General features: G+C 37.6%; 1 protein-coding gene across 1 annotated transcript in view; it reads right to left on the bottom strand.

The window, feature by feature from the left end:
- Nucleotides 1-7570, bottom strand: part of tspan9a (tetraspanin 9a) — a 212769-nt gene extending 205199 nt beyond the window's left edge. The window contains exon 1 of the mRNA XM_028035394.1: nt 7322-7570. The gene's annotated coding sequence lies outside the window, so the exon portion shown is untranslated. The remainder of the gene's footprint in view (nt 1-7321) is intronic.
- Between the last annotated feature and the right edge of the window lie 5421 nt (nt 7571-12991).

Below are 12991 nucleotides of genomic sequence, written 5' to 3'. Positions count from 1 at the left end.
ATTAGAATATTATATCAGAGCAATAAAAAATATATTTTTAAAAACAAAAATGTAGGTTTAATGAAAAGTATGTTTAACACTTGCTTAAAGGTTATTTTCAAAAGGTTCTTTTAATCTGACAAATGAGACTCATTGGGACATAAATGTAGCAACAACTGGATTTAAACAAATTCAAGATATAGTTGTAACTTTTGCATTTTGATAACAAACAGGCATGTAGAGCGATATAAAAACAACACGATGTTTCATATCTAAGTCAGGTCTTTCACTTTGATCTATGTTGGAAACTCTTATTTTGAAAGATAGGAAGTACTAGAATAGAGTACCTAGAATGCTTTGTCATGTTGATAGACCCAATAACAATAAAAATGACTATCAGCCAGTCCAACAACACTTCCTTGCAAAATCAGTTTAGAAGCCTCCATTATAGGGCTGCATGATATTTACAGGTTTTATTTGAATAGAGTCAGTAGGAAAGTATCAAAAGAAAAAAACCTACATTAAAGGAAATAAGTAGCATTTCCAAACTTATTTTTCCAGTTGTTAACCTTCTGGATGTCTCTCAAACATCTCCTTTAGCATGCTAGCAGGACAAACAGTTCAGCATTAACCAGAACAAAAATATTGCTCATTCTGGGAAACTGAACATTGTGTTTCAGTTCATCCTCTGAGATGGACGTATGTCTAAAACCCTGAGGAGTAACCAGGGAGACGGTGGGGCAGGAGGAGCTGCTTCATCTGCAGCCTCCAATTTAACTCAGCAGTTTGTGGTATTCAAAACTTAATTACACACAAACACTCCACAAAGTTAACTCCACTCCACAAAGGCAAAGAAGAAAACGGACAACTTTACTGAAAACCATCTTCAGACGTATAAAATAGTTCTATCCTAATAGTTAAATCCTGCATGGTGACTGAAAGTAAATGAGATGCTGCAGCCATCTGAAGGGAATTTAAGATGCTCTTTTTTGAGTCACCTCAGTTTTTATCAGCTTCTAAATTTAGTCTTCAAGGCTTTCTGCCTTTAAAGCTTTTGCTTCAGGAAGCTTGCAACAAATCTGCAAATGAAACTCAAAGCATATTTGATGTTTTTTCTGTTAAAAGAAGCACAAAGTGTGATTTGGTTTCGTTTCTTCTACATCTAAAGGCGGGGATCCCTCTCTGTCTTTAACACGCTCTGGCTAAACTTTCTGTCAGATCTTTTAGTTTTTCAGTTCACCTACATGATAAAGACCCTGAAAGCTGAGATGTTACAAACACTCAACAAGTTGCATGATCAAAGTCCTGCTTCCAGGCACTGGAGCCATTTTCACATATAATTATGAAATTGGTCTGCAGCAGCACGAAATCACTGCTAAAATAAATGAGTATGAGTACAACAATTTTCTACTGGCTTTAAAGCTTTAATACTGGATATCCAATGAAAATGCACATATGGCTTCAGTTGGGAATGCTCAGGTCAGCAGTGCTGTAATGTCACAACAGTTCAGGAGGTTTAAAATGAACTGGTTCATGTTATCAGTTTTAAAACTAAATTTAGTAAAAATGTGGACTGAAATGTTTCTACACTGTCTTTAGCTAATAACCGTCTTCATGTTGTATTTGGCTCTCAGCTTTATCCATCTGTTTGCTTCTCCTCCACTCTCTTTGTTTTCATATTCTGTTTGCTAGAACAGCTAAAAAAATCCTAATTTAATATTTCTGCAATTAAACAACAAAGTTGGTTTGAATTTATCTTCAAAAGCCCCAAAAGAAATGTATCTGTTCAGTTGCCAAAGCAACTCATCAGCTTTTACAGCAATTCGTTTTAATCCTCTTCTCTGCTCACAGGATTTTTTAAGCTCGGCCTCTTCTGAAAAACTCTTTGTTTAAAGTTGAAGACAATAATTGTTCTGAGATTTTAACAGCCTGTTTTCTGATGTGAACTCCATTTAAATACTCTAATTCTGCTTGATTCCATCCATGTTTTCCACACTATGGAAATCATTGGGCCATGTGTTTGTATGAACATTGATTATCGATCAGATCTGGGAGCAGAACGTCTCTTGCATGCTCTTTCTGGGAGCTCTCCTCTCCCAGATGTGGAGACAAGGCGGCTGCTGCACAGCAAGCCCACCTACATGCAGCTGTGCATGTAGGTTTAATCAGAGGAATTACTAGTTTGCTTCTGCAACATCTCACTTGTTACAGAAGCAACAAGTTTTCTTTAGTAAGTGGACTTGCTCCAAGAAAAGCTCGTTTCAGGGTAAAGATGCTTTTTCTCTGCAAATCTCCAAGGGGAAAAAAAAACATCAGTTCAAATCTTTCAGAGTCTTAAATATTTGACGAGTAAGAAAATAATTTTTACTTCTTAATGAGAAAATTTGGCTAAGATTAAACCCCCAAATCCCAGACAATTACTGTCTTTGGCAAAAGGCAATATGTAATATGGAAATATGTATTTACTTACTTAGGTGAAAAACACAATTAAACTACTTTTCATAAATCAAACCGATTTTAATTAGATCTGCATTCTGCACAGGTTTTAAGTCTGGCCTATTTAAATCATCTGCTCTCAGTTTGTGCTCCACTGGCGGCTCTTACAGTTTAGTGGCGCTCAGAGGAAATGTTCAATATGGAATCACAATCCTCACTGAAGTATCAATAAATGTAATATCACAAGTTTATTTGTAATATTTAGTGACCCAACTTTAGTTACAAATCACTTTAATAAAACCAGTGAAGTATCACAATGTTTTATAGTGAAAATGCGTACAAAATAAAACAAATCCAACAGTATTCAATAAAATAAGAACAAAATAAAAACACAAACACACTGCATACCAGAAGCAGATCTATATTAAAACAATACTTTAAAACAAACTGAGAACAACTGATGCAAAAGTGAGTTAACACCAACATCTCATAGCAAACAGCTGGAGAAGATGCCAGTATCATTTTCAAAGGCAGTTCAGTCCACAATTTGGAAGATTATAATCAATTATGCAACATAATCGGGTCTTTAAAAATACTTTGTCACTTGGGTTGAATTTCACTGTCTTTAATGTCACAATTAGTAAAGATCTGAACATTTATGGAAGAGCGTTTAATCAAGCAAAGTTTAATCATGATCAACATCTTTATCAGTATTTACCAGTGGTATTGTGGTGTTATGTTTTCCTACTTCTGTACATCCACAGCAGGAATGTTAGCAAAATAAATAGGAAGCAAACTAGTGAAAACCAATGAAAGTGAAATAAAGAGATTACAGATCTCTATGATTTGGACTATTTCTATTTAGAGCAGTTGGCCACGCCCACTTTTGATTTAATTAAAAACATTTGATTTTATACCAGGGACAATTTTGTGCAAAGTTTGGTGAGATTAAATATAAGTTTTGACCCCGAATTTGCATTTTCATGGGGAAAAGAAGAAGAATAAGAAATTCTTCAATTACAGGAAACCTTCACAGCGCTGTCGCTGCTCAGGCTTAATATAACTTTAATATATACCTGATACTACCGTGATGTTGTAGAAATATTCAATTGCCTTTAATGAAACAACAATACATATTTTTGAAATGCTCTGGTTCAACCAATCACCACAGATGAAGGCGCTCAGCAGGAACAACAAGGCAGACCCACCATGAAGCTGTTCGTTCAGAGCTGAGCTGCAGCTCAACTGACAGCAAAGAAAACAAACAGAAGAACAAAAGAACAGAAGCTAAATGTGCATAATGACACATTTTAGTAAGGCTGAATCAGGAGCTCTTTGTGTTTAAATAGGAGCTCCTCCACAGTAATATGAAAATGTTTAACCTGCTTCCGGCTGTAACTATCAGCTCAGAAGGAAATTAACAGCAAAAGACCAACCAGCTAGTGTGGAATATTCTGCCTTCAACCTGATTAGACCACATCCCGACTCACAAATAGACCCGACTGTAAGATACCGCCAACCATTCACATGGCAAGCTGAAAATATAAGCACAGCATGTGCGGCTAGCAGTGGGCATGCAGCTGAGTGGAAGATAAACAGGAATGCAAAGCAAACTGTGTGTAGGCCTGAAATAAGGGCTGTGGCAGAAGCTTTAATGACAACATGCACAGTCAGAGTGAGTCAGCGGCCATGCTGTTCAGCTCTGCCCGTCCTGCTGCTGATCACACTGGAGGGACGAGATTAAAGTGGCAGAGAAAAGGGGGAGATAACTAAATGTTGATGTAGCAACACAGATGATCCATTGTGAGGCCCGGCAGAGTGAGATCTAACCAGCACAGACAGAACCGCCCCCCCACCGGCCAGCAGAATGGGAACCTTCATGAAAGGACAAAACGGAGAGCAGAGCTCTGTGGCGACTGTGTGGGCCGAGGAAAGCTGAGGAAGTCAACACAGTTGGAGAGTTTGCATTGTTGCTTTTGTTTACGGCCGCAGAGAATCAGGCAGCAGGTCCTGGAGGAAAACCATTCAGAGGTTCTGGCTGCGGTCTGCAAACAGACAAAGTTGGCTGTTTCTGGAATCCCATGATGCACTGGTGTCATTTACTGAGTGACGTTGATATTTTGTCTCATCGCTGGGTCGTGAGGTTGATGCCGCTGCACCGTGTGAGAATGAATGTAAGGTCAGATGAGAATGACCTTTCACCCGTGACATGCAGCAGCTGGCCTTGATGCACGCTGCAGAGCACAGCTGGAGCATTCGGCCTGAAACGAAGCCGCTGCTTTCATCCGACCTCCTGACTTCAGGACATGCGTTGTGTATTTTTGTCTACAGTTTCAACAACGTGTGTGAGTGATATAGGATGAGTATGAAACATATTGAATTAAACAGATGTTGATTTCTAAAAGATAATTGTTGAAAAGTCTAAAGCAAGTACTAAATTTACAACAGGATCTTAAACAGAATAATAGACACTAACAGTATGTAGAGCTTTCTTTATAACGTTTAACAGCTTTAAACACAATTCACTTTTATCCTGCTACTTACTTTATATCAGCCTTTTTCAGTCAATTAAATATTCAGATTACTGACAGCAATGAGAAATGTCCTGATTGGTTGGAGTATGAATTAATGATGTACCAATCAGTTTAGGGCTGAACTGATTAATCAAATTAATTGTGACAAATCGATTATTTAAATAATCATCAAACAATTTAGTAAACTGATTAAATCAATGACTGAAGTACAACCACTTAAAAAAAGATAACTTGCTGACAGAACAACATGCTCAGCAGTATTTAAGCCAAAACTGTCTGAAAAATAAATACAATTTAGCATTTAAGATAAAGAAAACTTTTGTCTGTCAGTATGTTCAAAACAGTTTTAGTTTCACCTGGTTCAAATTCTGTAAAAAGATAAATAATAAAATTTCCTATTAAGTTTTTTTTTTAATCTGAATATGGTATTCTTTCAAAATAAGATCAAATCAGGTCAGACCTGAAACAAAACTGGAAACTGGAAACTGGTCTGATCAGCAGCCGTAGGATAAATCAGTGCAGAATTCCAGCTACGATGCAGATGCTGCCTGACTGTTGCATGATTGTTGCATGATTGTTGCCTGACTGTTGCATGATTGTTGCCTGGCTGTTGCATGAGGCAGTGACATTCCTGAGCAGCATCTTACTCAGCTGTTGCATCTGCACTGACTCCGAATCTTTGCTTTTCATTCTCCACATTCCTGTAAACTTTCACTGTGATCAAAACTTTCATGTCAAACCCTCTGAAAATTTACTTTAGAAGAAAAGTGTTTAACTTTCACCAATCAGGATTAAACTATTCCTCCTGCTGAAACACATAACGTCTGTAAACAAAGTATTTCACTGAACACTGTAAGGCCAGATTTTGGTCTCAATGCTCCCCAGCATGACAGCCTCATGACACAACCAAAAATAGAGCATCAAAACAATAATGTAGCTCTGACCAGCTGTGTTTTAGATTTCTATGGCTTTCTGCCCAGGGCGGCAGGCTGGGAGAGGCGCCAAGTAGTGGCAAATATGAGTTATCTTTCAGTTATCCCCAACTTCTAGAGTTTTCTACAGATTATTTGCATGTCCAGTCAATAACAATCTGCTCTGTTATGAACTACCCAACAAAAACTAAATATTAATAATAAATTTAGATTTTAGCATAACACTCCTGGGTTAGGTTGGGTTCTCCAAGTTGGTTTGGTCCAATAATCAAGGCACATAAGTCACTTCATCTCCAGCTGATCTGCTCAGTCAGATGGTTTTTATGGCAGAAGCCAACTTCAGCTCCATAAAGTACAGCGTTTGTTCTTGGTGTCGTGTTGAATTACAGTAAAGTCTGTCAAAAGAACACAACAACGCAGATAATGTATGTCGCTTACATACACTGCATGACCACCAACCACTTTTTTTGATAAAGTTTTATTTAAAGAAGAAAGTGGACATCGCGGCTGATCTGCCAAGGAACGCAATAGTAGCTAGCCCAACCAAGGATGACGCCAACATATCTAGTGCTAACGCTAGCCTATCCAGACTAATGGCCAGCAAAGGATTCTTCCAGTTCACAGTCAGTAACCACCAAGGCCTGCTAGTCACTAGCCTCTCCAAAGCTAATGCAAGGCAGTAGTCTCATTCTCATTTCTCAAGGACAACTGCTCAGTTACTGGTGCTGACTTATCTTATCATATAAATCAGTAGCTAGCTTCAGAATGGATACAGCCTCTTGAGACAAGGAGGTAGCCAATGTTGGGTGTGCAAAGGTCTTAATTGTGGCTCTAATACCACACCATACTTTAGAGCCACGGAAAGTAAATGTAATGTACAGAATCTTGGCACATAGAAACATCTTCCCAGAGTCAAATAGAATGTTTTTAAACTAAATCTAGCTGTAATCTCAAGTAAATCAGCATATAACCAAATGAAATCTGGATTTCTGGCCCAAACACCCCTGTAACAGGCCATTATGTTCCATATTTTTCAAAATTAGCTTCCCTATTTGACTATATAATCAGACAGCTTTGAGTGTCTGTTTAACTGTGAGGGGGTTTCAGAGGGAGAGGTTCGCCCTGGGCGCCATTCATGCAAGAACCGCCACTGGCTATGACAACACTTCAGACAAACTAAAACCATAAAACTCTTATTACAACAAAACGGTATATTTCCGCATAAACTCCACATAAAATTGACTGCAGTTTTCGGTTATTACACAGATGCCAGACATTGCTGTCTCATTTTATGACATTAACAAATGTTGATAGAAAGTGTTGAAACTCGCCAAACAAACCCTGAACAGTTTAAACTGGGAAAAACGCAGAACCTTCCTGTCAACACGAAGCGCTAAAAGGTTCGGCGGGATTTCAGCAGCTTTCAGATCAATAACTTACCTGGTTCACGTCTTCTTGTTCTGCGGGGGCCGCTAACAGTCCAGACAGGGGGACAGGCGGCCAGCAGAGGCGGGGAAATGAACTCACTTCCAGGGAACTTCAGCTCAGCCCAGAACTGTGCAGCGGTCAGGAAAGCTCAGAGTTTCTTTCCTGCTTCTTTACTTGAACAAAGTGTCCGGGACGTCCTGCTTCCCGGCCGCCCCCCTGTCAGCTCACCGTGTCCGTTATTCAGAGGTTTTTAGTTGAACAAAAAGGAAGTTTGGGGAACGAGAGGAGGCTCTTACTGACTCCTACAGGCGAGTCGGGATCCTACAGGCTGCGGATTAAAACACGCGAGATGCAAATATTTAGTAGAAATCATTTAGTGAAAAAACACAACAAGGTTTGTTTGTGATTATTTATTTTAGGAGTTTGTCTGCAGACTCAGGTTCCACGTAGATTTTAGGACAATATACAGGGACGAATCTGCGTTTTGATTTCGATTATGTAAAAAACTGCAGGTATAAAAAGTTTCTGCGTTCACACACTTTTTCGATCTATCATATATATCTTGCTTTTTTTCATTTATTTATTTTTTATTTGCTTTATCAGTGTGTGTGGTTTTGACTTGTGGGTTGAAGGGTTGTACAAGTACAGAACATCAGAAATAAGTGAAAGAAACCCTAAAATAAGAAGACAGTTTAACACACAACAATATAAAGGAATTAAATACTCAAAATAAAACACAATTAAACAACTCAGTAAATTATTAAAAACTGAGTAAAATCATATTTTACTCAATAAATAACTAAAATGTGCATAGAAAGCTTTTATGGCTCTGATATTGACTTTAGTCATTTCTTAAAAGGTTGATTTTACTTTTATTTTACTGGTTGTAATATTTAAAACCTGTATGCTTTTTAAATCTGTTTGAGTTCTGGAAGCCTACCAGGGTCCGGGGTTCAAATCACAAACCTGCATGTAAAGTGTCCACTTCTTTTTTAGAGGCATTGATGAACTCAGAGAATTATCAGTCAGTTGATTTCTGTATGAAATATTGCAACAACTATTTCTTCAACACATAATGTGTCACAATTTGTGCACTATTTAACCTTTCCTCTCAGCACTAATACACAGATCATGATAGAGGAGCACAGGTGGAGCTTGTTGAATTAATGACTTAATGGGCTGCGTGTGGAAGAGAGGCAGGCCTGAACTAATTACAGTACAGTGATAATCAGTGAAGCCAGCCGTGCAGCTCGCTGTGACCAAGGACAAAGACAGGAAGACGCAGCACAGAGCGCGCTCGCTGCAGCTGAGACGCAGGCTGTGCTGCTCACCTCATCACTGCTGTTGACTTTTCATGCTTCATTTCAGGCAACAGCAAGTCATTTATCATCTGTCACTAAAATTAAAAACAAAAATAATAGTACATGGAACAGCGTGTGGCTCAATCTCCTTTAAAAACATTGGTTATGTTCTCATCACTTCTCTGGCTGTGTGCAGAGACAGTTGGGGAAAATGGCCGAACAGCAGGAACAACAGTTGTGAGAGATTATTGCCCTTATGGAGCTCAGCACCAGGAAGGCAGATGTCGCTTGGAGTGAAATTTTTTCCTCGATTGCCTTGTTGTAGCAGGAATGCATGAGGTAGAAATCTAGGTGAGAAATAGTCTCGTATCTGATGCCGTTTCTTGTTTTACCCATTTATGTAAAATTATGGCTTTAAATCTGTGGGAAACAGAAAATCAGAGACTAGTAACTAACCACACAATGATGAAAGTTTTTTATTTGCATCAGAACTCAGCATGTGAATCCAGCCTGCTGCTGGTGCTGCACAATGTCTGCCAAAAGTGAAATTTCATTACATTACTAATACACAATTTACTGTATTTTATTGGGATTTTATGTGGTAGAGAAACACCTTGTAGCAAAGGAAGGAAAATGATTCAGGGTGTTCAAATCTTTTTACAACAGGAGCTCCTAGTTTACAGACTTCAGATCAACATTAGATTCTTTTTCTTCTTTTGCTTTTTCCTTTGGTTTGTTATTTTGTTTGAATTTCCTTTTAAGTCCCGTAAAGCACTTCGTATTGCCTTGTTGCTGAAAATGTGCTATGGAAATAAAATTACCGTTACCTTTACAATCAAATCTGAAAAGCGTGGCGTGTACGTGTTCAGCCTCTTGGTTTTTGAAAAATAACTTTTGCTTCAGTTGCAGCTGCAGAAATTCATCTGTGAGCATCGATCACATGCTGATCATTTTCTCATTCTTCAAAAAGCCTCAGTTAAATGTGAGAAAGAGTTCTGTATATAATTTTCTAAAATCTACAACAGATTTTCATTTGATCAAGACAGTTTAATATTTACAGGAGACAATGTGGTTTTGCAAAGAACAAATACAATAAAAGTACAAATACAATTAAAAACATAAAAATAACTGCAACATGCATGATAAATCAAAATACAAACACTGATTCTACATTCTTTATTTTGGTTTATGACGACAATTTCTATATAAATCAATCAATCAATCAATCAAATTTCATTTGTATAGCACCTTTCAGCAACAAGACATTGCAAAGTGCTTTACATCATAATAGCACAAAAGTACAAAGTTGTAGAAACACAGCCAACAACGTTACATTTTGCACATCAGATTATTGATTAATGTTTCATGATTATCTTTCTAAAGCAGCTCTAACCAGCTGGGATTTTAGTCTGGGTTTAAAGGAACTCAGTGTTTCAGCTGTTTTTAAGTTTTCTGAAAGTTTGTTCCAGATTTGCGGTCCATAGAAGCTGAATGCTGCTTCTCCATGTTTGGTTCTGGTTCTGGATGCAGAGCAGAACCAGAACCAGAAGACCTGAGAGGTTCTGGACGGTTGATACGACAACATCAGATCTTTACTGTACTGTGTTGCTAAACCGTTCAGTCATTTATAAACTGACAGTATTTTAAAGTCTATTCTCTGAGCTAAAGACCTGTGATGAAGACAGTTCAATAAATTAAGAATTGATCAACTTTGCCACTAAATAGACACATTACATAAATCATTTACACATAAATGGATGTTTAAGCTATTTCTGATAATTATGATGATTTTTAATGAAAATATGATATTTTAAATTATATTAGATCAGACCAGCAAAAAACGTATTTTTAAAAACAGAAATGTGGGCTCAGTGAAAAGTATGGTTAATACCTATTTAAATGGTTATTACTTTCAAAAGATACTTTTAATCTGACACATAATGTGACAGAAATCCTGATAACATTAACTTTTGTGCATAATTTTTTCTGTCCCAGTTGTTATTAGCGCTGTTGCCTTGCAGCAAAAAGGATCCTGAGTGAGTCATTCTGCAAAGAATTTACATATTCTTCCTGCGTAGAAATGTGTGTCAGGTTAACTGGTTTGTGTTCATATTTGCATGTGTGTGTGGTGAGTCATCAACCACAGGGCTACACCTGATGGCCAGCCGCTCGGGACGGGATGATCGGCTTTATGCATGTTGCACAGGTGGAAAATGTTTCTATCAGACAGGACAGGTGACCTGAAACAAACCAAACTGAAACATGAGTCTGCACAGAAACCACAATCAAGTCAGAAATTCATCTTGCTTCTGCTGACAGGATTCTGTTTCTAATAGAAGCCTTTGCTTTTAGGAGGCTACACCGCAGGTTATGTAACCTTTTATTAACGCTGTGTGATGCCTGAGGGAATTCCAGCAGAGCTGATTCCCCTGATTAGATTCTCTGAAAAGTCAAATCAAGTGTTTCAGATTCAAGAATAAAACATTAAAATGCAAATTATCTGCTTTAAGTAAATGACCCTAAACAAAGAGCTGAGGTTTATTTCAGTAATACGGCACTTTTCACATATTAAACTTCTCATTCTTGCCTGAAACAAAATCTGATTACCAACATGTTGAAGTAGTTATTCAGCTATTTTATTCATTTCCTGTTCTGAGTAGCCAAAAAGGAGCCTTCAGCTAAATAAAAACAGCAAACCTTTTGACTTTTAGAACAGTGTTCTGTGGAATAATGTACGTACTGTACATATTCCACATTTTTTAGCTGAATATTAGCATATAATTTCCTAACTTCATTTAGCTGATTTTGGTGTGTTGCTGTCACATTTTTGTGACTCTACTGCTTCTAGAAACAGTCCAAGTGCTTAAAATAAAACATTCAGCTGTTTTCTGGCAATAAGGTAATGCTTTTAGTGTCTAAAAAACGATCTGTTTCAAAACAGCTTGGTTTTTTTATTTGATTCACACCTGAATTTTTAATTTTATTTTATTTGATTCACACCTGAATCAAATGAACGGCTCGTTAGCAGGTCTGTTCAGAGCTGATCCTGGTCGGTTGGAGTAAGGATGCATCTAAAAGTTGCTCTCGAGGACTTGAGCACCCTAGAGGCTCCTCTTATGCTTCTGGCTCTGACTCACAATTGTGCATCTGTTTGAGTCCTAAAACAGCACATTCTGAAAGGAGATCAAAATATGCAGAACTGAGGAGTTGAAATCTCATCGGAGTGATTTTGTACAGAAAATGTAATGAAATTGTTTTAATAGCTCATAGAAATATTGTAACTTGTTTAAAAGGAAGCATAACAAGTCTATTTTTATTTCTAAGAAGTTTACCAGTGAAAGCAGACAGCAGACTCTTCTTGCTCTGAATGAGCAAAGCTGAAGAACTTTAAGTTCAAGCATTTGCTGGATTACTGCTATCAAAACTGACATTGTGGGCCTGCAAAGGATCAAAGCCAGAGTGAAACTTTGTCATGAATTATTAATTCACCCTTGTGCTGCTGTTACTCGTCAGCTGTCAAATTAATGCCCTTCAAACAGCAGGCGTATATTTGAATCGGACATCAAACGCGACGTCACACATTTCACTCTAGATTTGAGCAAAAGAGCCGTCAACCTGCTCCATTTACAAAAAACTTCAACATTTCTGCTTCTGTCATCACTTCCTGCTATCGTCCTTCAAAACATAATCACTGCTCTCTTGCAAACAGTGCTGACCAATGAAAAATCACAACTCATGCTGAGTTCTTCATCATGACCAGTAACTTCAAGCTGATCAATGCAACAAACAGAGTTTTTGTTTTGAGTCACAAGATGAAGTGATTCAAATTATTTTCATTTTCTTTCCATGGTTCTTTAACAGCAGAGGAAGAACCTCTGGCTGGAACAAATGAACTGTAATCAAATTCAAGTAAAAGTTGAGATGAGTCGTTAAAGCACATTAACCGTTGCTTCATCTCCAGAGAAGTTAAGTGGAAAAGATTTCAAGAACTCCCAGTAACACCTGCTGGTTGAGCCTCCGAATGGAGAGAAATCAAACCAGACTGTTCATTTCATAAGATCAAGAAATCTTTTCTTTTTCACTTCATCTTTTAAGTATTTGCTCATCAATGCTCATTCCTATAAACAATGCAAGTTCATAATTATGGGATTTTACTCATATAAGAACCAGAAATACCTGGAAATAAAAATGTCTCGTCATTGTAAGAATTTGCTGTTCTAAAAAGAATTTTCTGATATGTTTAGGGTTGGGACTTTAATGCATTCATTTTGATTGATTAATAGTACATTGTCAGATAATATATCAATTTATTCCAGTCAGCCTGCAGCTCTAACCTCCAGCTCTGATCAGGAAGATAATAAATCAAAACTTTCCTCTTGTT

The sequence above is a fragment of the Xiphophorus couchianus genome, chromosome 2, assembly GCF_001444195.1.
Source record: "Xiphophorus couchianus chromosome 2, X_couchianus-1.0, whole genome shotgun sequence".
Lineage (NCBI taxonomy): Eukaryota > Metazoa > Chordata > Actinopteri > Cyprinodontiformes > Poeciliidae > Xiphophorus > Xiphophorus couchianus.
This window is presented reverse-complemented; position numbering and strand designations above follow the sequence as displayed.